Source organism: Microplitis mediator, chromosome 2 (genome assembly GCF_029852145.1).
Source record: "Microplitis mediator isolate UGA2020A chromosome 2, iyMicMedi2.1, whole genome shotgun sequence".
In the NCBI taxonomy this organism is placed as follows: domain Eukaryota; kingdom Metazoa; phylum Arthropoda; class Insecta; order Hymenoptera; family Braconidae; genus Microplitis; species Microplitis mediator.
The window spans coordinates 1,148,508-1,173,857 of record NC_079970.1 but is presented as its reverse complement, the minus strand read 5'-3'; the positions used below and the strand labels follow the sequence as shown (position 1 = coordinate 1,173,857).

The window sequence follows — 25,350 nt, the reverse complement described above, 5'->3', positions numbered from 1 at the left end:
AATTGAATCTTACACTCCATTAATCTTCAGCACACTATCCAAAACATACTTTTTTCACATCAACCTAAATTTTCTATCCTTCGTTTTCATTCTGAAACTTTTTCAAATAAAAAAAAACTCGTACGTTAGACTTAACTTTATTTAAACTTAACTTTTCTCGGGCACTGTATAGACAAATTTATCGTTGTTTTGTCTAAACAGAAACTACAAAATGAAAAAAAGTATTCATTATTTTCCAATCAGAGCCGATAAACTTTGAGCGCCAAATTTATGTGAGATTTAAATTTAAAAAAAAGTACAAAATTTTACTTTATCTTTTTTTATTCAAACTCTAACTCTAAGTCGTTTATTTATCTGACACTAAATATAAATATACTATTTTAAAACCCGGTATCTGCGAAAGAATTTACCGAATTTAAAATCTCGAAAGTTAATGTTGTTATTTATTTTCAAAATTTAAAATTTACAAATTCAGGAACTCTAATGTAATGATAAATTCATAAGATATATATAGATATATTATGAATAAATATTACCTAAAAATCGATGTAAATTGACTTAGCACAAGATTCATGAGCGTTGCCGCGGAATTTAGGTCAACCGGGCGGATGAATCACAGTGTGTACACACGTACATACAATAAATATACACACGTTACCAACGTTCATATTCATTCTTCGAGCAAGTATAGTATGTTATGAGATACTACATTGTTGCTTCAGCAGGGTCGCTTAATGTAAAGCACTTTGGCTGGAAAAGTAACAATAATTCCTCGGAAAAAATAAATCATACATAAAAGGAAAAAGTTTAAGTCGAGCAAAGAAAAATTCAAGCCCCATAAATTTAACCCCGCGACCCAGTTAACGTCTTCAAGTAACATGATGTAACTGAAGCAAACGTTTTTACTTTTTTTATTCATATCAGCTCTCGCAGCACAAGTACAAGTGCTTACGTGTAAAAACGACAAATAGGAAATAGGAGTAAACGATAACTGCAACAACTGAGTCGGGATCTACACAGTAAAAAATATTGTGTATCTGTGTTAAAAACGGTCCGTGTTAAACTTTTTGCGTTGATTATTTTGTGTCAAATCAACACAATTCTTCGTGTTACTTTAAAATTTTCAATCGATCTCCTATTCAACACTTTAAAAGTGTTACCTAGTACAAAAATCGATATTATCAACATTTCTTAAGTGTTACTTTAAAATCAACTCAAAAAAAGTGTTGAAACGACAGTTGAATTGTGTTAAAAAAAATGTCTTCCTTCTATTCACGTGGGAAGCGCCATTAAGCATCAGTTTTGCTTGGTTAGATTATTTTTGGGACATTGATTTTATTTATTTTCAAATGGACATAAAAAAATTAAGTTGACAAAGTTCATGATTCGTATAGTTTAAAAAAAAAAAAAATATTGAAAAAATTCCATCTGTAGCTTTTTTACTTTTCTACATGCCCATGTTTTTATTTTTTTTTCGTAATTGATTTGTTGATAAAAAAATTAAAAAATTGTTAACTGTCTGCTAACTTTAGGATCATGTTTACTATCACAAAATAGTTCAATGTTAAATAATAATTGTTGACACTTTTGATAACCTAAAAATAATCCATGGTACAAATATAAAAGTTAACATTTTTTTTGTGTCACCATTAACATTTAAAAAGTGTTGAAGTTACTTCTTATATTACTCGAATTTTGTGTTAAAATTTTAACACAAATTTTGTGTGTACCTGAAGATCGGAACGTTTTTCGCGGAACGAAAATAGGAAACAGGAAATGAAAAGTGAAAAATCTAATGGATCTAAATTTCGGAAATGTTTCTCATGTCACCCAAAAATGAGAGGCCACCCCCAACTACCCCTAAATTCGCCTTTAGACACAAATTTCGTGAATTATTTTCATTTTCGTTGCGTGAAAAACGTTCCGATCTTCGGGTACATAATTTTGTGTTGAAATTCAACACAAATAGTCTGTGTTGAAAAATAACACAAATATTGTGTGGACCGTTTCTAACACACAAATTGTGTTGATCTTAACACAATATTTTTTACTGTGTAGAGTTATGTTTTGTTTTGCATTTTATTTTTTTTACGATATAAAAAAAATATATCGAGTACTCCGGCTTTGTTTTCTATTAAGGACTCGTTTGTAGTGCAGCAACTAAGAGTAAAAAGTTATTGTTCTCGAGCTATAGGACCGTACATAAAGAGCTTTGTTAAATTCTAACAGATGCGGGTAACAATATAAGCTTCTCTCGACTTTAGACTTTAGATTACCTTTTAAATGACGACGCGATTAATTATATAAATAAGCTTGGACGTATGCTTGTCGTATATATATTAAATAATACACATGATATGTATATATATTATACAGTAAGAGGGTATAAGGGGTCGAGAGAAAAGCCGATGAAAGTACAAGTGACATATTATTCTCCTTCAACAAACCTTTCTTAGAGGATTAGCTGTGAAAATGACATCGCTACGGTTTCCCGCTTTCATATATGTATAATATTACAAGACATATATGTAATACATATATATGTCGCGTATGGCGCGTGACCGTACTTATAAAGTTAACAGATCTATAAACTTTGTAACATAAATTTGTGACGAGATAATTCTCCATATGTCATTAGACGTTGCTTAAAAGTTATGAATTATTATACCTCATAATATATAACTTTTCGATAACTTTATTTTTTGTCATTTTATTTGCGAGTTTTCTAATGTTGCTAACTAAGTTTCCATCCCTCTTTGCTACGGAGTAATATAATAAAATGTATAAATATATATAGATGTAGGAATTGGAGGAAACTTGAAGCCCGAAATTCTCCAAGAGATTTCACGACAATTTTCTTGCCGCGTAATCTGAGATGGGATTAAGCGAGGGATCAATTTTTTTTATACCTAAAGCCGTGTCGACTGCCAGAGGGTAGTACTGATGAGAAAAGACAAAAAATATATATCTATATATCTATATAAAGGTTTGGAAGATATTGGGGCAGGTGAGCACAAGAGTTGGGTATTTTCTAGATAAGTTGGCTTGCTGTATATGTGAATAGTTTCCGATCCCTTATATATTTGGGATATCTGATATACTTGGGCCTAAATACCTACCGATAGCTAACGCGATTTATTTTTTGAAAGCAATAGTTATCTTACTTTTTGTAATTTCGAATTAAAAAATTTCAGCTGATCTGCAAATGAATGAAATTATGGATATTCGATACAGAATACAGAATTAGTAAGGGCTCGGATGTAGAGCTCCCAGTAATCTGGGAGTACTTCGTAGCTATTCATTGAATGTATGAACAGAGTAGAGATGCCATTCTGCAGGCTCCATTGGGACGGAGAAGTTTGTTCGTGCACCTTGATGGTCCACCAGAAATTGCATCGTCGGCTTCCTCTCTCTCTATATATATCTGGTCATGTCCATTGGAGCTTAATAGACCAGGAAAATCTCATCTACACAGCTGATAAGTCGAAGCCCTGCTCTCTTGACATATAAATTAGAAACGTCATAGCTTTGTGTCTTGAAGACAATCGAATAGTTATTTAGTGGTTGGTACATATCCAAAGATCCTTATCTACGTCATTCTGAGAATATAAATCTTTATGGAAGACACGGCAGATTGTTACCCAAGAGATCTTTCTCAGCTACTAGTAACATCAACAGAGCAGTAAAATCTCAAAGACATGTACCAATCCTCTCGTAAAAACATCTCTGTTTTGTACCTATATATATAGTAAATGTGAAAGATTGAAAGGAGAGGAGTAGAAGTGAAGCCAAGACGACCAAGAAATAGAGAACGGTGTAGAATACTTCTTGGCTGCAAAACACCGTGGCTACAAAACACTTCTCTGTTATGTGGCGCCAGTATTTCCCGCTATTTTGCTCTTATATATAATTCCTAATGCATCTTACCTATACTTGTTTTTACCCTCTTCTCCTTCCCGACCCCTCGGGGGAGTTTAGTCGAGAATTTCACTCCGGGCTTAAAATATATCACACATGCTGCACTAAACTTACATTTATGCCCGTATAATACGTTCGGGAAATTTACTTTATTTAGAGTAGAATATTACATTCAAACCTAATATCCTTAAAAATTTAAGGGTCAAATTAAGTCGAGATTAAAATAAACATTTGAAATACCGTATTTTTGGCGCCCAATTATTGTTTATGGTTACAAGTATTTCATCGAATTAGTTGATGAGGTTGCATTTGCGTGAAGAACGTAATGCTCTAGTAAATTGGTCTAGGCCGGTAAAGTGGATGCATTCATTACAATAATAAAGAAATATTTTTCTTAAAAAAAAATTCTCCACTAAATCATTGCTCCAGAAATCATATATTTAAATTATCTCAACAACTGATTTCCTTTCCACAAAGTTATTTTCACATTTCTTTTTTTAACTCTTCATTTTTATTTAATACACGTTAAAAAATTTCAAGCCTCACGAGTGAATCTTAATAGTGTAATTTCGTATGTACAAAAAAAATAATACATACAAGTACTTTGTCCGTTAATCGATCCAATTCTTTTTGTGCTGAAAAAACTTAAAATTTCCACTGAATCTTTAAAAGAATTTTTTAAAAATATCAACACCGCCAATAAGTATTTGTTCTGATAAAAAAAGTAGTCTATAAACTTTTTTAAAATTTTCATAAATAAGTATTAACATAAAATCACTTTTCGTCTCGGTATCTCTCGGCAACTTTGTAAATTCAAGTTCTCTGTTTTATGTATTTTATAGTAACTAAACTCATAAAATTTATAACCCAAGAACTTTTGGATCCGATATTGTACAGCATATAGCCCATACAGATTTTTCTTAAGAATATATAAGAACAACGATGTGTGCCGGGTTGAAAAGTTGTTACGGCATTCTTCACGGAAGTATACCTCCACATCCATGACCGAACCGACGTATGAATGAGTAATGTCAAGTTATGAATTAAACATCAAGAATATATGTATACACACGTGTATGCAACTATAACCCGGCGTATATGCAGGCGTTACAAACTTTATCGATAATTCATTCACTTACCTACGATATCTGTATATATTTTTTCCTACCGGTAATAAAATACACCTCTGAGCGTATGAAGAAATAAAATAATGTATATCATACCAAAATAAATGGCTCAAATTTTTTTAAACTTTACTACGTCATTTTTCTTACTCACTTTATTTATATTTATAACCGTTCAGTCTTTGTATAAATAAGTCCGAGCGACTCCTAAATTTTACTTTACAAATTTCTTCGATAATATGTCAAAAGGTCAGATGAAAAATAACATTAGCTCAAGAGCATTGACATTTAGAGATAAATATAATTCGAGTTTTCGATCAGGAATTTTTTATGCAGCCGCGACAGTCCACTTTTTTCAAACTGAATAGTGAAAATGCACTTCTGTAGTAAATATTTATTAACTCCAGTGAATTTTTACTATCACAAAAGTCGAATTACGCACTGAAAAAAAAAAAAACTTTCGAAGAATCTTTTTATTGCCAGAACAAAATCGAAATTTGTTTGAACTATTCCAAAAAAAAAAATCAGCTGACAGATTTCTTCGATGAAGAAAATGATTTTGAATGAAATTTTCAGAATTTTGCACTGAAAATGTATGAGATTGAAAATTTTCAAAAGCATAATTTTTTCCAAAGAGAAAATAAAATATTTCTTAACTATTTTATCTCTCAGCCAGCATATTTACTGACAATTTTTTAAAAAATATTAAAAAAACTTTTGAAGAATTCTTTTTTTGCCAGATAAAAATCGAAATTTATTTAAACTATTCCAAAAAAAAAGATCTGCTGACAGATTTCTTCGATGAAGAAAATGATTTTGAATGAAACCTTCAGAATTTTGGACCGAAAATATATGAGATTGAAAATTTTCAAAAGCATAATTTTTTCCCAGAAGAAAATAGAATATTTTTTAACTATTTAATCTCTCAGCCAGCATATTTACTGACAATTTTTTTAAAAATATTAAAAAAACATTTAAATTTATCTCAAGCCTTTGAATGAGTGTCTAAAGTGATTCTATACGCAGAATGCTAGCCAAAAGATCAACCAAGGGGTTCACTCCGGATATATATTTAGGTCTAACTTTCTAACACTTATTTATATATACATAGATGTTTTGTATCGTTTTTCTCGTAGAGTGTCATAGGTTTTGTTTTATTAACTCAGAGGGAGGCATCCGAAAAACTTACAACTCGACTTTGTGACATACGCACACAACACGCATATATTTTTATACACGACACATCGTGTGTGAATTATAAAAACCTCTTTTTCTCGCGAAACGTTTTGGTTGCGCGCTCTGCATAAAAGATGTTGGTGTTAAGGAACACGTGACGACTTTATGATTTTGCCAACGCAAGTATAAGTATCCAAAAAGGGAAAAAAATATAAAAGTAAAAAAAATATAAGAGCACTGAAAAACAGTCTTCATTCATTTTATATATATCTATTTTTTTTTTTGTTACTACCCATCTTCCGAGGGTCTTAGTATATAAATGGCTATTGCGTCGTAAAAATATTTCAGTGTCACAATAAAAAAATAAATTACAGCTTCCGGGTATTATTACTGTTACTATACTATAGGCACTGCAATAACATAATATTTTATAACAACATATACTGTGCACACAAACAAAGCCAGATTATAACGGCTTATTACATTTTTATCCATTTTCCTCAGCATTCATTCCGCCGTTGATAAGACTGATTACTTTAAGCCTGATCAAATCTTTCTCACACCTGCTTCTGTTAATAACAACAACAATTATTAATACCACACTCTGTACAAACTTTACGTCTATTTCCACAAGTAATGCATATTTATTTACATCGCCGTAAACAAACTTTTGTATCTCAATAACTACTGCAGCATTTATCTTTTTAATTGCCGCGAAGACCAGAAAACCGAACTATCCCAAGACAAGGTAATAAAAAATTGCTAATATAATTTCATTCCGACTTTAGTAACACATTTTCCGCGTTATTGTTCGCCGGCCATACTTTACAACATCTCTATCCTCTGGCATAAATAAAAAACCGCGTTAATTAAACATTCCATAAATAAAGTCCACAAAAAAGTCAACGCTGCTGAAAAATAAAACATAAATTACTTAAAAAATTTCCACGGTTGTATAACCTACCAATAACTCACTCAGTTCATCTCACATCCATCTACACACACATTATCTAATCATATATATTCAAATGCCTTACAAACTTTACCCAAAAACAAACTCGGTCTCTAATTACCAATTCGTTTGCTCAAGATTTTATTATATTGACATTGAATTAAAACCCCACGAAATTTAATCCAGAAGAGCTTCTATCCTCATATCTCGTTACATACTTCGCGCTGTCTGCTCCATATCATCTCGACATTAAATAAATTTATCACGAATTCCTCCTCTACTTTGTAATCAACAATCAAAATTCACGGAAATAATAATTAGCGTATTCATGATATCCAAATATACATATACATATACATTAATATATATGCGCAGACAATAACATTCAATTATGAACACGCATTGAGGTGTGTCTCGTTTCTCGTACACACCAAATCATAGCATACAATACAATACCATAGCACACCATACAGATACAATGCAATAATTCCGCTCATTTATAAATAATATAAATAAGTATATATATATAGATCTATGATACATAAATACATGGTTATATTTTCTAATGTAAGTATCTACTGTTGGTGCATATAATGTAACCGTTGAACAATGCAAGGAAATAGAGAGCCATTATATCTGAGGGTATTGTACCGGATGTCTACTACTCGAATGTCGCCATACCATCACTATCACTATATATGTGGTTATTTGTATGTATATATATATAATAAATTCTGAATATGCGTGAGTTGGTCGCGTTATTAACGTTAAACCGCCATGTGTTTTCAGCATGTGTCCTCGACTTTACCTCTACCTCGGTCTTACATTTAACAACTACCATATTTATATACATATATATATTTGTCCCATTATCTGTACAGCATATCTTTGTTGCTCTAGAGATTTCATCATTCCCAACAAGTAAGACCGAGCTGTTGTGTCGGTTACCTTTAAGATGACTGAGTTTGATATGGACAGTCTTGTTTGTTGTCATCACCAGCTAAATTCTCGACTGATTCCCGCGGGGCATTCGGCCTCTTGTTAGCTTCGATACATATATGTAGTTTGCACCATTAGTGGGTATCTATGGGCATAATATGTGGATGCATCAGTGTACTTTACTCTCAATCAAACCAATACACTGGTGCATAGTAAACCATAATAGAACCTCGGGCGCTATCGTGTGAGATCAACTGTAGAGATTCTGTTTGTACGGCACTACGCGATCGTCTAATTTATATCTCGGTCGAGGTCACGGGTATCCCTGGAGCTGGAGCTCGAGTTGATTGATGTTCAATGAAAAAAAAAAGGATCGTGGGAAATATTAAAATAATAGTAATTGATAATTAAGAGGGTAATTGGGTAGTAGTTAAGAGCAACAATAAAAGTTGTAATTAGATTTGTGGTGACGAGAGACAGATTATGTATATTTATATAGATTAGGTGATTGTATTAATCTACGTGACATTTTAGCCCGGCTGGGTCAATTAATTACGATGAGAGTATAGCTGAGCTAGATGATGAAGAGACGAGGAACGATTAAACTCTCCGATGAGGCTTGTCGCGATAAAAATCGATAAGTGAATAGCTCGTGGAGAGTTTTAATGGTCGATAATAGACTCTATAATCCAGAATCCAAAGACGATGAGATGACGAGAGGTGAATGAAAAGAGATAAAGATAAATTGTGGGAGTAAAAGTGGGAGTTGCTGAGTGAGTGAGTGAGTGAGTGAGTAGTCTCGGGAAACATAATGTCGCGAAAAATCGATAACCACATCGAGCAGACGTGGCTTTCGACGAGGAGGAGACTCATCTGTCAACTCTTGACTCTTACTCTCTACTATCGCCATCTCTCTCTGTCTCTCCATCATCATATACAAAGATATATATATATATATATATACATTAGACTGTTTCAAATTAAGCGACTATTTTTTTTTTTTTGAAGAACTTTGAAAAATCGAAAGGGTATGTTAAAATATGTTGACAGTTAAGATATGAGCTCTTAATATTGATATTTAGAGGTGGCTGTTTATAATTTTCGGTTTTTCATTTAGTAACATGGTAAAAAATACATAACTTCCGAAAAAATCAAGATACAGAAAATTTCTTCCCAAACATTTTGTAGCAAATTTACCGACCTACAAAAAAGGTCTTTTATGATTTTTGCATAAATTCAACCATTCACAAGATAACCGACGTCAAAGTTTGATACAATTCGAAGAACTTGTTTTTGCTCGTTCTGAATTTTATACCATGTCGACTAATGAGAATTCAGCAATTCTTAATATAGTTTTTTGTAGGAAATTGAATGCTCTACAAAAAAAGTCTCTTATCATTTTTTGATAAATCCATCTGTTCAAAAGTTATTGGAGCATGAAATCAAGTTAGAGTAAATTTTTAGATCTTTTTACTTTTCCGGCGAAACTATCGGACTTATTATAAAATGTCATAGGATATTTTTTGTAGACGACTTTATTATCTAGGAATTATCATTGATAAAGTTTTTTGGAATTCTGCATTGTTTTCTAGTTATTTCCATTTTATTGCCAAGCACCGAAAAAAAAATAATTCTTATCGATTTTAAGAGCTTGGCAATAAAATGGAAATAACTAGAAAACAATGCAGAATTCCAAAAAACTTTATCAATGATAATTCCTAGATAATAAAGTCGTCTACAAAAAATATCCTATGACATTTTATAATAAGTCCGATAGTTTCGCCGGAAAAGTAAAAAGATCTAAAAATTTACTCTAACTTGATTTCATGCTCCAATAACTTTTGAACAGATGGATTTATCAAAAAATGATAAGAGACTTTTTTTGTAGAGCATTCAATTTCCTACAAAAAACTATATTAAGAATTGCTGAATTCTCATTAGTCGACATGGTATAAAATTCAGAACGAGCAAAAACAAGTTCTTCGAATTGTATCAAACTTTGACGTCGGTTATCTTGTGAATGGTTGAATTTATGCAAAAATCATAAAAGACCTTTTTTGTAGGTCGGTAAATTTGCTACAAAATGTTTGGGAAGAAATTTTCTGTATCTTGATTTTTTCGGAAGTTATGTATTTTTTACCATGTTACTAAATGAAAAACCGAAAATTATAAACAGCCACCTCTAAATATCAATATTAAGAGCTCATATCTTAACTGTCAACATATTTTAACATACCCTTTCGATTTTTCAAAGTTCTTCAAAAAAAAAAAAATAGTCGCTTAATATGAAACAGTCTAATATACATACACAGTTCCACTTGGGTCTTTAGTTTATAACCACTATGACATCGACCTGTCGACTCATTCGAGGGTTAATATTCCCGAGAATTTCCGACTGGTATACTTACAACTGAGTCATTTCGAGTTTACAACGGTTTATTGCTTTCAGACATAAAAAAAAACGTATTAAAATAAAATGACAAATAAACAGGCAATAAAAATAAATGATTTATTGCAAATTAATTTTTCTGTGTGAATATATAAATATAAGTATGAGAATATTAACACTGATAATTAAAACAGATGTTCGTCGATATTGTTATTAATTAAAATTGATGGATCTGATTAAATTAAACACATTTCCAATTACTACTTACATACATCACGTGGCTCAAAGTCATTTAATTTTATTGAAATGATATTGATCATTTATTAACGCATTTGTTCCTTCCGCTATTAATTATCGCTCCGCGGTGTAAAAAAAATCTCAAGTCATTTGGTTTTCTCCGAGACAGCACCGAGTGCCGGTGGATTTTTTTATTTTTCACAAGTTGAATAATTGCCGCGGTAATTAAACCAGACAATTAAAATAATAAATCAGTCCTAATTGCATTGAATTCTTAGGTGCACATTAAAGTAGTTCTAATTCGCGGGTCTAACCCCAACGGCGGTACTTTAGTTTCCGAAGCTTTTGGTTTTTATTTTATTTTTACTTCATTTTATATTCACTAGTTTTATTTATTGAAGTAATCGATTTATTAAAACGAATAGTGGGATGCAGTACAATATTTTTTTTCAGCGACAAGTGCATGACGTGCAGTATATATAATAATAACGGTGAAAGGGAGAGCGGAAGAGTACTATACCCAGTGTACAGCGTGAAAGAACAAAATAAATGATGAGAGTGAGAGAGATTGACGTCATTGCTCGGTAATTGGCACTTTAATTTTATTTTATACTTTTTTCCTTTTAGTCCTTTCTCTCTTATCACTGCACGCGGCCGTAGTAATTAATTTTGCCCCCGTTTCGATCGCGATATTTCTACTCGCGAGTTTACATGATGAGTACATTTTTTTTTTTTTTTTTCCATTGCAAATAAAAAGTTTATCGAGTGCGCAATTTATTAAGATAGAAGGACGTTTAATTGCACCTATCGAATAAAAGTATTTCTTTCGGGTTTACTTTTTTTATAAAAATATCGTTCCGTAAACAGTAGACTGGGCCAAAAAAATTGACTATTTTTTTTTTCTTAGCTATATCGAGAATATTATTCAGAATGACAAAAAAAAATTTCATGAAAGTTTGAGTCCTTAATATTAATTTTGAGAGGTCTATCATCGCTATTTTTAATTTTAATTCATAATTTGATGTTTTACGTCAGAACTGCTAAAACATTGGAGTAAAAAAAATTCATTTCCACTTTTTCTTATGTGAAATTAAATTCCCTACAAAAAAGGTCTGATTGAAAATTTTCGTCAGACAAGCCGTTTCCGATTAATTAAGCTTAAGAAAGTGATATATTTTTTCGATTTAACATTTTTACTTTTGAAATTTGTAACTGACAAATCAAGAAATATCTAAGAAAGATCGTGACAGATTTTTGAAGGAAATTTAATGCTCTACAAAAAAGGCCTCTTAACATTTTTTGCTAAATTCACTCCTTCGAAAGTTATTCAAGGTTGAATTTGAGTCAAAACGATTTCTATAACGTGAATAACTTTCAAAGGAGTGGTTTTAGCAAAAAATATTAAGAGGCCGTTTTTGTAGAACATTAAATTTCCTTCAAAAATCTGTCACGATCTTTCTTAGATATTTCTTGATTTGTCAGTTACAAAATTCAAAAGTAAAAATGTTAAATCGAAAAAATATATCACTTTATTAAGCTTAATTAATCGGAAACGGCTTGTCTGACGAAAATTTTCAATCAGACCTTTTTTGTAGGGAATTTAATTTCACATAAGAAAAAGTGTTCTGACGTAAAACATCAAATTATGAATCAAAATTAAAAATAGCGATGATAGACCTCTTAAAATTAATATTAAGGACTCAAACTTTCATGAAATTTTTTTTTTTGTCATTCTGAATAATATTTTCGATATAGCTATGAAAAAAAAAAATAGTCAATTTTTTTGGCCCAGTCTAGTAAACAGTTTGAATATTTGTCTGGTTTTTTATTTTTCTCGACAGAAAAATCCTTACGTAGCTCTTATTTTTTTTTCGATTGCTCTTTAAACTTGAGCAAGAGGTCAGAAAGTCCCCTAAGACACTCTGCAACTCTGCGCTCACGTGACAGATTTTTTTTTCTTATATATATAAAAGGAAATATATAAGAACGCGAAGTATAAAAGAAAAATGCATCTTGCGACTTGACCTGCTTGTGTATCTTCCTCCGATGTCGTATAAACTTTACGATGTGTCTTGTTCACTGTACACTAGATTCTCTTTAACTTTTATCTTCTTATTCGACATACATATTTTTTCAGATAACTTCATTTTATCAATTAATTATTTAATTATTATACATGTTTACAATCTACTTTCATAATTTATTTATTACAGAAATTGAGAACATAATAAATTTATCTGCTGCTTTTAAAATCTCTGGCAATTCACGTTCATTTTGCAGAGGAAAATTTAAATTTTTTAAAAACAAATTACGATAATAATTAAATAGTAAACAAAACAATTAAAAGTTTATTTAATTAAATGATAATTAATACTGATATAAAAACTTTATTAATCCAAACAGTCATAAAAAAAATTGTTTTTTTTTTTAAGCTGAGTAATTTATAAAAAATTCAAATTAAACCCAATTATTTCCTAATTGAAAAAAATTAAATTTATTTATAATTTACATTCCATTAAAACTAAGAGACTTATATTGTATACAAATATATGAAATAAAGTAAACAAAAAGAGAAAAATAAAATTTGTAAGATATTTAGCTGCATAAAATTTTCGCAACGTGACAAGTTAGTCCAAGTTATTATGGGCACTCTTCCAGTGACAAAGAAAAGTAAATCCCCTCAGAAAAGTTGTTTGAAGTTAAGAAATTTCTGTAAATTAAAGACCCGGTATAGAATTTGTTAGTAAAATAATATCACTCTCTGAAAACTCTCTTGCTCTAGTTTTCTCGTGTTATTCAGAATCTCAAGTGTCCACCGTGAAAGTGAGATTAAAAAAATATTTTTTTTAACATACATGTATACTTATAGGGGAAGGGGGGGGGGGGGCAAAACGGGATAGGCCGGCAAAATGGGATACCCTCAAAATTTCGTCAAAATTTTTTTTTCTCGAAAAACTTTCGAAAATGGTCAAAAATGACATCTAGTATCATTTTACTCTATTAAAAGCTAATAAAAAAACATTTTTATATTTTTTGCGAAAAGTATAATATTGGCGCCAATTTCAAATTTTGAAAAGAAATAATAAGGAAAAACTTCTTTAAAAATATGTTGAGAGTAAATTTTATTACTTACATCAATTTAGAAAGACATTATTACATCAATTTTATTCACTTGAAAAAAAAAAAAAAAAAATTTACTTTTTTTTGGGGTCTCCCATTTTGCCCGCAGAAAATAAAAATTTTTTTTCTGATGGCAGTCTAAAATTCGTTATATTTATTTCAAATAGAATCAAAATGAAGCCAATTTACGATATTTATGTCCCTAAAAACTAAATTTTTCGTTAAGTATCCCGTTTTGCCCCCCCTTCCCCTTCATTTCTAGATTTATGAAAAAATATATGTACCCAAGAATTCAACATAAACCACAAAATTCCACGCTAGTTTCTCTCCACACAAACCGCAATTTATTATTTTCGTATCTCTGTATATAGACAGATATAAAGTTATATATATATTTGTATTTTTTTTCGTCGTCGCTGGTTATCCGTAGTACAAACTCGCACATGTTTTCTTCATGTTCAATGAAGTGAGCACAGCTGCCGCGAATACACGATATACACTCGATAAAACGTGACTACAATGATTTACAAGTTTGTAGAAATAGAAAAGAAAAAAAAATCATGATAATAATAATGATGGAATGAGTAGGTTGTAGGACGAGTAAATGTATGTAACACATGACCTTATCACCCTTTGCCGTATGATTATTACATATATCTCCGTTACTTCCAACCCGACAAAAACGACAATCGACATTTTTTACGATTTCTCGAGAACTATATTCCTATCGACTCACTTCCTGCCGCCTTCTCTACTCGTTCTGCTGATAATCGTCGATTCCTGCTGCTCGCTATATTTTTTTTTTATATCACAGCCTCGTTTTTTGTCCTCTATTTAATTAGTCGACAGTTGACCTGATTCATCAATTGAACAATTAGCGTAATTTTGGTTTGAATATGAGTTATTATCAGAAATAATTTGATGATCGTTGGAATTAAATTTGAATACGTTCGATAAATTTAATATTCAAAAGTTCAACGCGGGCTTATCTAACTAAATAGAGGTCTTTATTTATATGTGTGCGTGCAAGTAATTATGTGTTGCCGCGATTGCATCACTTTGGAGATTCAGAATGACCAGGGTACACTTAATTAGAGGTTTTGACACAATTCCGTAGACGCTAATGTTTCCTTTGATGCGAATTCGCACGTTCTACATTCTCTCGAGTCTACTGTACGTAAAAAAAATGAATTATCATCATCATCATCATTATTATTTTTCTATCTTGAATTACAATAATAAAATACTGAGAACTAACGGATTATTAAACATTTTTTATTTTTTTTCAGATTACTATTGAGAACGAGGCCTCAGCTGAATAATTGGTGAGTAATTGTTTTACTGCATTATAAAAACGAGTAGAAATGTCAAGTGAGTGGTTGGTAGCTATTATGGAAAAAGAAAAAAAAAAAAAACTATAGATTTAAAGTGAAAATAAGTGTTTGCAATCCTTGAGCGTTCGACCGTAGAATACGACGAGACTTGAGACTTTTCTTTTATCCATTTCGTTTACTTGCTGGTTCGTTCCTCCGTGAAGTTTATTTGGAAATAGAAAGGGAAGATGGATGTCGCAGATACGACATTGGCTGTACCATCGGGTATAAAACGTTTGAAACACCATGACTCAATCAGGAAATCAAGTCCCATCAGCCGCAAGAGGGTTGTGAAAACCACCAAACAAACATCCCTACATTTATTTCACGTACCATCACTTCCTTGGCATCCATTCACTCTCCAGAGGGTCTTTAACCCTTTGATATAAATTTAACGATCGCTTGAAACTGAAAAGTTTTAAAATTTTCACAGAAAAAACGGATTCTTTGGTGCAAAAAAAATTTGGGTAACTACTGAGTAAAATCCCGAGTCGAAATATTTGACGTAAGTTGAACGTTCTTAACGTTTTGAACGTAATTTGAACGTTCTTAACGTATTAAACGTAATTTGAACAATTTTTTTGTATTTTGGTTCATAAAAAATTGGTAATTTCATGAGTTATGATTTTAGTTTAATGATAACATCAATTTATTGTAATATTTGTAATCACAATTTTCATCACCTTGATATCAGGAGCCAACTAAGATTTATTTGAGCTAAAGATATCGTATATTTGGATATGGCCAAGTAAATATTTAATTGTGAGAAAGATATCATATATTTGAGTAGTTTAATTGCGTGAAATAAGTGATTTATTTGTGGTAAAGAAATGATCTAATTGCTACAAATAAATAAGGGCTTCAAATATATGTATAGTATCGCCAAATTTTAGGTTATTTGTCTCAAATTTAATATCTTCACCACAAATATATCAATTACTTACCACAAATAAATGATACAGTTCCGTAAAATTATAAAATTATTTGAATCAACTGTCATATTTTGTTGTACCAAATATATTTATTTGTCATTAAGAAATATTTAAAAAAAAGCCACAAATAAATTGATTTATTTGGGACAAATATTTATTTTTTTCAGTGTAGTGTTAAAGATAGAAGTATGAAACTGAAAAAAGTTTTTTTTCAAAATACGAATTCTTTATTTAAGAGCCAGAATAGCGGACGACAAAATTTTAGGAAATTGACGTGATTATAATCCAGGAGTACAAAATCGATGATAAAAATTTTTTGGTATATGCTTATGTTTTTTTATTGGAAGTATAAATGAGTTTTAGTTTTATGATAAATGTGTTTTCAATTTGTGATACTCCAATCTACGTTCAAAACGTTAAAAACGTTCAATTTACGTCGAATATTTCAATTCGGGATTTTCTAGTGTAGATGAAAATTTTTTTTTAATTATTAATTTTTTGCGCTAGTTAATATCCAAAATTTAACACAAAATAATTGTGTGTTGATAATTTCATAGAGTCGAGAGTATGGGTAGTCGAGCCCGGAAGTTTGTCCATTTTCATTTCCGCTGTGACAATCAATTGATGATAATGTCATACATACATTCATTGTGCGAATCGTGACGTTATTTATACACACAGAGACGTTTTAAAAATTTAATGACCCTCGTGAATTATAACAGTTATATATTCGCGCCTCGTTAAATATACAATTTATTTTTTTATCGCGATATTTTGACGTTTTAAATTTAGTACGTGCCTCAAAAATATATTAATAAAAAGTGTAGTAAATTTATTTAACGATTTTCCATTCGTGATAAATCACAATTATGTATTTTTTAACTTTAAGAAAAAAACTAAAAGATATCTCGGTGGAAAATTTATTCAAATAATAGCTAAAATTTAAAAAAACTTTTTAAGAAAGTTGTAAATAAAGGTGGAGACGAAAATTAGTTATGAAGAGGTTTCTTTGGTATTATTTCTGGCAGCAATAATGGTAGAAAATGCTCGAGGAATTGTGTTGTATCTAGACCCTTCTTCTGCTTCTTCTTCTTCTTCATCTTCGCCATCTCCATGTCCAGGTTCTTATTCGCTTCTTTACTTCAACTTCTTCAACTTGAACTTGTCTTTTTTAAGGCATCTTCAGACTCCATTAAATTTCTGGCATGCCGTAATATTCGCGTGTAAGCCCGAGGGAAATAGCATTCTTAGTACAAGCAAAAGTAAAAGCGAGAAGAAAATGTAGATCGTTTTTCGTCAGCAAGAGTTTGAGAAAACTTTTAAGAATTCAACCGGATGTCCCTTCGTTATCTATGCACTCGTCGGTTTGCCCGTTGCCCATTGCCCGAGTACTACTACAACGACTATCTTTTCACCCACACGACATTAACTTCTTCCGCAAGACGTAAACGGAGCCAATTGGAATATCTTTCCTACCGGAAAAGAACTCCAAAGTCCTCTCTTCGGGCACTTCCGAAATGTCCGACTGTAGTGTGCGCTACGTGATCTATGGTTATACTTTTTAAAATAAAATTCTCTCGATATTCCTCTTTGACCCTCTCGCCCTTCGCTCTCCGACCCTCTTGCCCTTATGTCTATACATATTTATTAAATAATTTAAATATTTATATTTCAATAAAAATTCAGATGAAAAATCATTTTTCCTTTAATTTTAAAAAATACGCCGAGTAATTTCTTAAAAACTAATTTTATTTTTTATAAAAAAGTATAAATGTAACAAAGCTGAGTAATAAATATGATGGTAGCATACACGTAATTGTAGATTCTCGGCAAGGCTAGTCGACTAAGGGTGTTACAACGGCACGTCCGGGAAAACAATAGCACACACCCACGCAGCACAAGTACAGTAACAGAATAGTATGCGTACTCTCAGTTTCCTCTTTGACTGGCTTACAGTTTATATTTCTGCCCTGTGTGTTATTATTCGTAGAGATACTGCGCGTTGACAGTAGATATATAATAGGAAGGTACATATTATTTGGCATAGCGTAAACACGCGATGTCTGGCTCCGGGTCTAGTCCACCACTTGCATACCCAACCCGGCACCAGACCAGCAGCGTCCCTTAGCTTATTTCTCTGCGGATCTGCACCACTACACAGCATCCCTTTTCATAAATACACACACCCACACAAGTCTCGTAATACCATAATAAAACTTTTGTGTCTCCGAGCGTGTCTGAGTCCTCCGTACTCGAATTTAACATGGAATTCAGCTCCGCAGAACCCCAAGGGCCACTCACCACCCCGATCTCAAACTCAAACTGAGAAATCACAGCAATACTTCCTTAACCTCCCGACTCTCAATTTGCCTTGAGTTAAGACCAAAGACAAAGATATGTATATATATATATATATAGATACATGTGCACCAACTCGAAGAAGATGCTTTCGCTCCACTGACTTGTGATTTTACTTTACTAACAGCTGGATATTCAACTATCCGATTACAATGGAACCGTGAAATTAACTCGAGAATAATGTCCAATTGAACTTTTGACTTTTAATTTAATTTTTATTTTATTTTATTATGTGAAAAAAAATAATAATGCGAAGGACATTTTATTATTTAATAAATTACCTGTAGGATTTTCTAGAGATTTCAATATTTGAATCATTTCGTCATTGAATTAGTCGTTGAAAAAAAAAAAAAAAAATAATAATTTAAATTTCGAATGCAGACGAATTCCGTAAGCAATTAATCGAGAAGTGATTCAAGTATTTTTGCCACGTCGTTGTGTGAATGGGGAGTGAAAATGCGGGATTTCATCGAGACGTAATTTCCATAGGGGGGTCTTAGGTAGAGTGCGAAGGGGGAATTACACAAGAAGAGGAGCAAGAGCATAAGCATCAGGAAGCTGAAGTAAGAGTAAGAGTAAAGGTACAAATGTATGTATGTATGTGTGTATGTGTGTATGTGTGTGAGCATGAAGCTGTGAGAGCTCCAAAGAGTCTTCTCGTTGTTCTCCTCACTCAAGTCTTGTGGACTTACCCTCGTCGCGCGACTGCTCTTATCGGCATCTGCTCCGTCTCGTGTTCGAGGAGATACACCACCCGGTAGCTCTACTGTCGCACTTTTACACCCGCACACTTGCGACACCTTATCTCCGCACACCCTGAAAGCATCCTCTCCTGTTGTCCCTCCTCTTCCCACTCTCTTTATATGCCAAGAGATTTTCCCTGTCGTACGACAACGGCGTCTGTTAAGAGGTATCTAAGTTTTTAGTGGTTGCCACCCAGATCCTTTTTATTTTTACCCTAACGCCCTAAGATTTTGCATTTTTTAAACTTTTTTCTTCTCCTCGCTTTTATGCGGTACAACTTTGCTATTATTTTTAATGCTGCCACGGACTATTACCACCGAATCAAACTTTTTTATTTGTCTTGTCTCATTATTACCCAGGCTTATCTATAAATTAATCTTTTAATACCGCGAGAGCTGACGTATTCCTGGTATTGGATTTTCCGAGACATGATAGAAAAATTTATAGGATATTATATAATAAAATATGAAAATTTTTAACGGATTGACTTTGAAGATTCGTCGGAAATCTCGAGGGAATTTCACCAGAGAATTCAGTGTTCTTCTTTTTAACTCGCGTTATTGAGTAGACGCAACTTGTCTTTTATGCTTGAGCTACCAGCTCGATCATCCGTTGTCAGCGATCCCAGAGTAGGATTTCCAGCTTTCTGTTACTTTTATTTAATATATAGATATATACATCTACAGATGAGTAAGCGAGAAAGTCTGAGAGTAGGTAAGAAGAAATTCAATCGAGCACTGCACAAAATAAACGACTCTTGGATTATCCCCCGTATCTATCAGCCCGCACTCCTACTACTTCATCTTCTAGATGCCCTTGAGAGATTTTACCTCATAGAGAATAGATCTCAAAAAAAAATCTTGACATATGATATGAATTTTATTAAATCTATTTCTTAAATTTAATTCTGTATAAAAAAATTTATTGCTCCCCAACGAAATTAAGAAATCGTAAAAAACCCACTGTCAGTATTCATATTACTCGTATTTATGTAAATTCAAAATATATATCATTATATTTATTGATAGCAATTTAATTAAAAAAAAATTACCTATTAGTCGTTATTGGCTTGCACTCGATCAGAAATAAAATCGAGTTCGTTGCACTATTCAGATTCCGGAGCAATGAAAAGAGAGAATTTATTATCAAGCGACGAAGTAGCGAGTAGCTCTTCTAATTCAAAAGTGGATTTAAAGTGTTGCCAATTTATCTGGCCCGAGTATCTGCACCCTTAATGGACTCTACACACCCTTTTTAAGTTAATTCTTCTCTTTTAGTTTCTTTCGGTGCCTTTATTTTCCTGTAATACGACTACAGCATTAGCTAGTTTCGTTACCGCCCTAACCATCCCGTTTGTTTCGTCGGCAGTTAACCCATGGACGGGACTCTGTAACGTAACAAGTCCACGAACTCTCGTTGGAAAACGTTAAAAGTGCCAGAGGGACCAAATAACACCCGAGTACCTCAACAACTCGTCTATATATATATATATATATATATATATATATATATATATATATATATATATATATATATATAATTTCAAGTGGGCTCTAAGTACTTCACATTTTCGGTGTACACATTTAACATCAACAATTCGAAATAAAAAAGGTGTAAAATAAAAAAAACTTTATTTAAGTAATGGCACTTGAATTTTATCTCAACATTACTGATAATAGCGATAGTAAATTTATCGCTGTACAAGTGTTTAAATAAGTTTTTAAATTTTTGAAATATTTTGACATCTATATCTTTTAAACGAATCAACAGAATTTGATGTTTCATTTCTCGAAATCGTTGATTCTCACAGGGGGAAGTTAAAAATGTCTGAAATCAATAATTTGATGTTGCTAAAATTAGCAAGTTCAATTTATTTTAAAAATAATGGATAAGCTTCAATATTTGTCTTTGTAATTATATTATTCTGTCAATTCAAACACTCGGAAATCGATTTCGAATATAAAGTAATAATTTTACCAATAACCGATTAATTCAACCAATCGTCTCAATCATTTTATTTTTATTTGCTTAGTTTTTATTTTTTCATGTGTTCATTTTATTTATTTATTTTTTTTTGTTTTAGTACTTTATTCTTTTGATTTGTTCACTGGTTTTATTCCCTGACAAACGCGATGACGCATGAAATTTTTCCGGCTCGACGGACCAAAGTGTATAGAGAGTTTAGCGGTACAGAGAAAGACAGTTTCTGGTTGTAGGACCAGGACATAACGCGCAGAGAGAATTTTCAACCGATATCGAATTATAGATTATTTGATTCGGAAGCCAGGAACACGCGTCTCCACCCTCTGGCCGCCATTTCAGAGCTCTCTTTTCCTCTTTTGCCTGTCGGCAACCGGCAATTCTTCCGGGGCTATAATCCGCTTAACTTGACAACGTCGATTGCAAAAACTTGTGGAAGAAAAATGCTTTTTCACCAATACCGACTATTAAGCTCTCAGTGACTATTCCCATGACACTTTTGTATTTTGACTTTGGTATATTTTACATTTCGATGGCTCCTGATTTTGTTTTTTCAAACCCATTTGAATTAGTCTTTACGATTTTCCGTTATAAAAAAAAAAGTTTTTTATTTTCCCGCTTTATTTACGCCTGAAAAAACTTTTCATTAAATTCTCGTTAAACTTTCACTGTAAAATAATTTTTAAAATCCATCTACAAAAATCCTAAAATTAAATAAATAAATCTATCAGTATATTTGTCAAGACTTAGTCTGATAAATCTTTCTTAATCCTGAAGTGGCCACAACAGGATACAGAAAATCCATATCACTATTGGAAAAATAAAAAAAATATTAAATATCTCACAGATAAAATATCTGTATCTCCAAATAGCTTTACTCCGACAAATTCCGGTAGTTTTTTCGTTTCTTAAATAAAAATATCTCACTGCAGCGTAGATAGACAGATAAAAGTGCTTAAATAAAAAATATTACTCTCTTTCTACGGTTTATTTTTCTTGTCCGTCAGAGTTAAGAATTTGTGACGTAAAGAGTTTCACGTGCGACGAAAAACATCCGCCCGGAAAAAGCTGAGAAAATTTACTCGGACGTCTTCTTGTTGGAGAATTTCTCTTCAGAGGGAGAAAAAGTGAATGAGCTGTAGCTACGGAAAAAAATTAAGAAATAATAATAATAATAAAAAAAAGTAGAGGGGATTAATGCCAGGAAATAAAGAACGTTAAATTTCTGACGGCCATGGAAAAATTTCCTTCGCTGTATTAATTTGTCTGCAACCCTCTTCGCCCCCTAGTAATAATAATTATAATTATAATCATAATAAAACCAACAGCAACTCTTGTGCAATCCCACTCTCTCCCCTTTTGGCTTTTCAGAATCAGAAACACGTTTTCATTATTAATTGCACAGGAACGATGTTGTTTGTGGTCTATAAGATTATTTCTTGAGCAAAGACTTTTAAATAAAAAAAAAAAAAATTGATAAATAAATAAATAACATTAGTGCTTACCGACAAACGCAATTACCAATAATTATATTACAATATTTTATTTTCTCACTAAAATAATTACTGTAACATAATTAACATTCAAGCGCAGATTTTTTTCCGCGTGATTTTAATCGATGAAGGGAAAAATAAACCAAGCAATAATTATTATATGGCTGAGCAAACTGGATACGGTCTAATAATCTATCCAATAATAAAAATTAGTCATAGGATTATGTAAAATGTAATTTTATAAATTACATCGACTTATAAAAACATAAAATAATATTAAAGCCAACAAAACTCATAAAACTTGATAACAGATTATTGTATTTATAAAATCTGTTTAGCTTAAGCCTTTCGACGCCCGTTCATATAAATAAAAGTTAAATAATATATAGCCGAGTATTAAGAAAAATAGTGTGTAGTGTTAACTTTTTAAAAATAACTTTGATGACAGGGGGGCAACAACTACCGTTGCAAGTTTCTCTATTCGTGTGAGCAAGGAATTACCGCACACGACCGAGTTTTTTTCGTTATTCCTCAGAGTAAAGTAAAAAAGTTTGTAAAAGCAACACACAACCGAGTATGCTGCAGACATGCTTCTTGTTAGACGAAAGTTTAACGCAAGACCAGCTACCGATACATCTTACGACGACGTAAACTCTTAAAAAATTGATATTGGCTCGCCACCTCGTCCCCGTCTTACCCTTTAGTCCGAGTAATCCTTGCACCCCCGCGTAATGTCACAGAAACCTGCTTTCACTATATAACTTTTATTATTTCCTCTACTTTTTTTCGGACTTTGCGATTGAATTCCGCTAAAATATCCATTGCTCTGTTGGGTGATTTTTTTCAATGCCATACTGCACATTCTAGTTTTCCGTCGAACCAAATCAATCGAGCAACCGAACTGTCGTTTAGTCAATTGACCATCACCTCGTTCAAAATTTATGAAAGTTCAAAATAAATAATAATAACGACATATAAATTAATTGGCCTTCAATGATTAGATATCTATAAGATACATTATTTTCAAGCCTTTTTTTGACTTTAAATTTCAAAACGTCATCAATTATTTTTACTTCAAATAGTAAAAAAAACATAACAATTATTTCTGAATATTTGAAATTTTTCAACAATATCTGGATAGAATTTCAAATTACATGGTAAGAAAAATATTTGTGTAATGCTTAGAGAAGAATTTGTTTATTTTAATTTTAATATGACAAAAATGTGTGTAAATATTTACATTATTTTCTGCCCGTAAACCATCTGGTTGAACCTTTTTTATTTTTTCATATTAAAAAAAAAAAAAAATGAAAATATTGTACAAAGAATGAAACATGTACATGTCTCTTTAGAGTTAGCTTTGTGTTGAGAAGTACACTGCATATATTCATCTCTTGTACGTACACAGAACACAATTGCACTCTGACGTGCATGGCAGGGAAGAGCACTTTGGTGCATAAAACATCCTAACCAACTGGCCTCTGGTTCTTGCACTGTGTTACACGAAAAGCCACAACACGTTGTCTGAGTGGTGTTTACAATGCTCGGTATTAAACCACAAGGTTTTACTCGAGACAGGTTTATTTACGTATTTAATACCAAACAAAATAAAGTGCAAAAAAAATTACCATCCAGACGGACAAAAAGCGATGTCAATTTCCCGGGTATTCAAAACCCGATGACACATTAATTAAGATCAAATTGGATAACAGTTATTAAAGTTATTAAATACTGCATGAAAATAATGACCGAGTGGATGAAAAAAAAAAAAAACTTTGGCGTCTGAAAGTACAAGTTGAAAACCAGCTGCGATAGGGCATTCGGATCCTAATACTGGGAGTTATAACCACAAGTGTGAGAGCAAAGACGGAAATAGAATGAAAAGCCAGTACAGTGAGAAATCGTATATATTAAACCGCGTTACTTTCAACGGGACTGCTGCAGCAGGGCAACCAAACGTAACTTTACGCTTTGCGCACGTATTACCACAAGATAACTCGCTTCCCCTCATTTTTATGTTTTTTTTTCCTCTTTCTTTACTTTTTTTGCTCCGCAATACCCAAGTGTAAGTGTAAGTGTAAGTAAATCCGACATATTATTTCCAATGGAAATATTTCACATTCAGGGAAATATTTACACGTGATATATTCAAAGTTTTGAGAAAATTCAAAAGCATCTTTGACTTCAACGCCTTTTGCTTATAAAAAAGTACATTCATATTTTTGCAAATGGACTTATTAAATTAAGGAAATATCCGCTGACTTTTTACAAAAAATTGAACCGTGTTCTTTGATATCAATGTTACTAAATTTCAAAGAAATATATTTTTTTAATTACTACGATGGTTTTAATTATATACAGTGTGATTAGAGTTATTAGGTGATATTTTACTAAAATATATAGGCCACTACTCGAGTCGAAATATTGAACTTACATTTAACTTACGTTAACTTATAGAACTTACATCTAACTTAAATAACTTATTGGGCTTGATTATAACTTGAATCGACTTAAATAAAAATACTGACTTAATTATAACTTACCTGGAATAAAATTAAGCGAAAGTGAACTTGAATGTACTCCCAAGTCGAAATTTGAATCGTAAATTGGAAGTA

General features: G+C 31.9%; 1 protein-coding gene across 5 annotated transcripts in view; it reads left to right on the top strand.

Moving 5' to 3' along the window:
* The window catches only part of LOC130663997 (ankyrin repeat domain-containing protein 50-like), a 141,698-nt gene that overhangs the window by 72,433 nt on the left and 43,915 nt on the right, over nt 1–25,350 (top strand). For all 5 annotated transcript variants that reach the window (XM_057463615.1, XM_057463614.1, XM_057463616.1 and 2 more), the window contains one exon: nt 15,145–15,180. The gene's annotated coding sequence lies outside the window, so the exon portion shown is untranslated. The remainder of the gene's footprint in view (nt 1–15,144; nt 15,181–25,350) is intronic.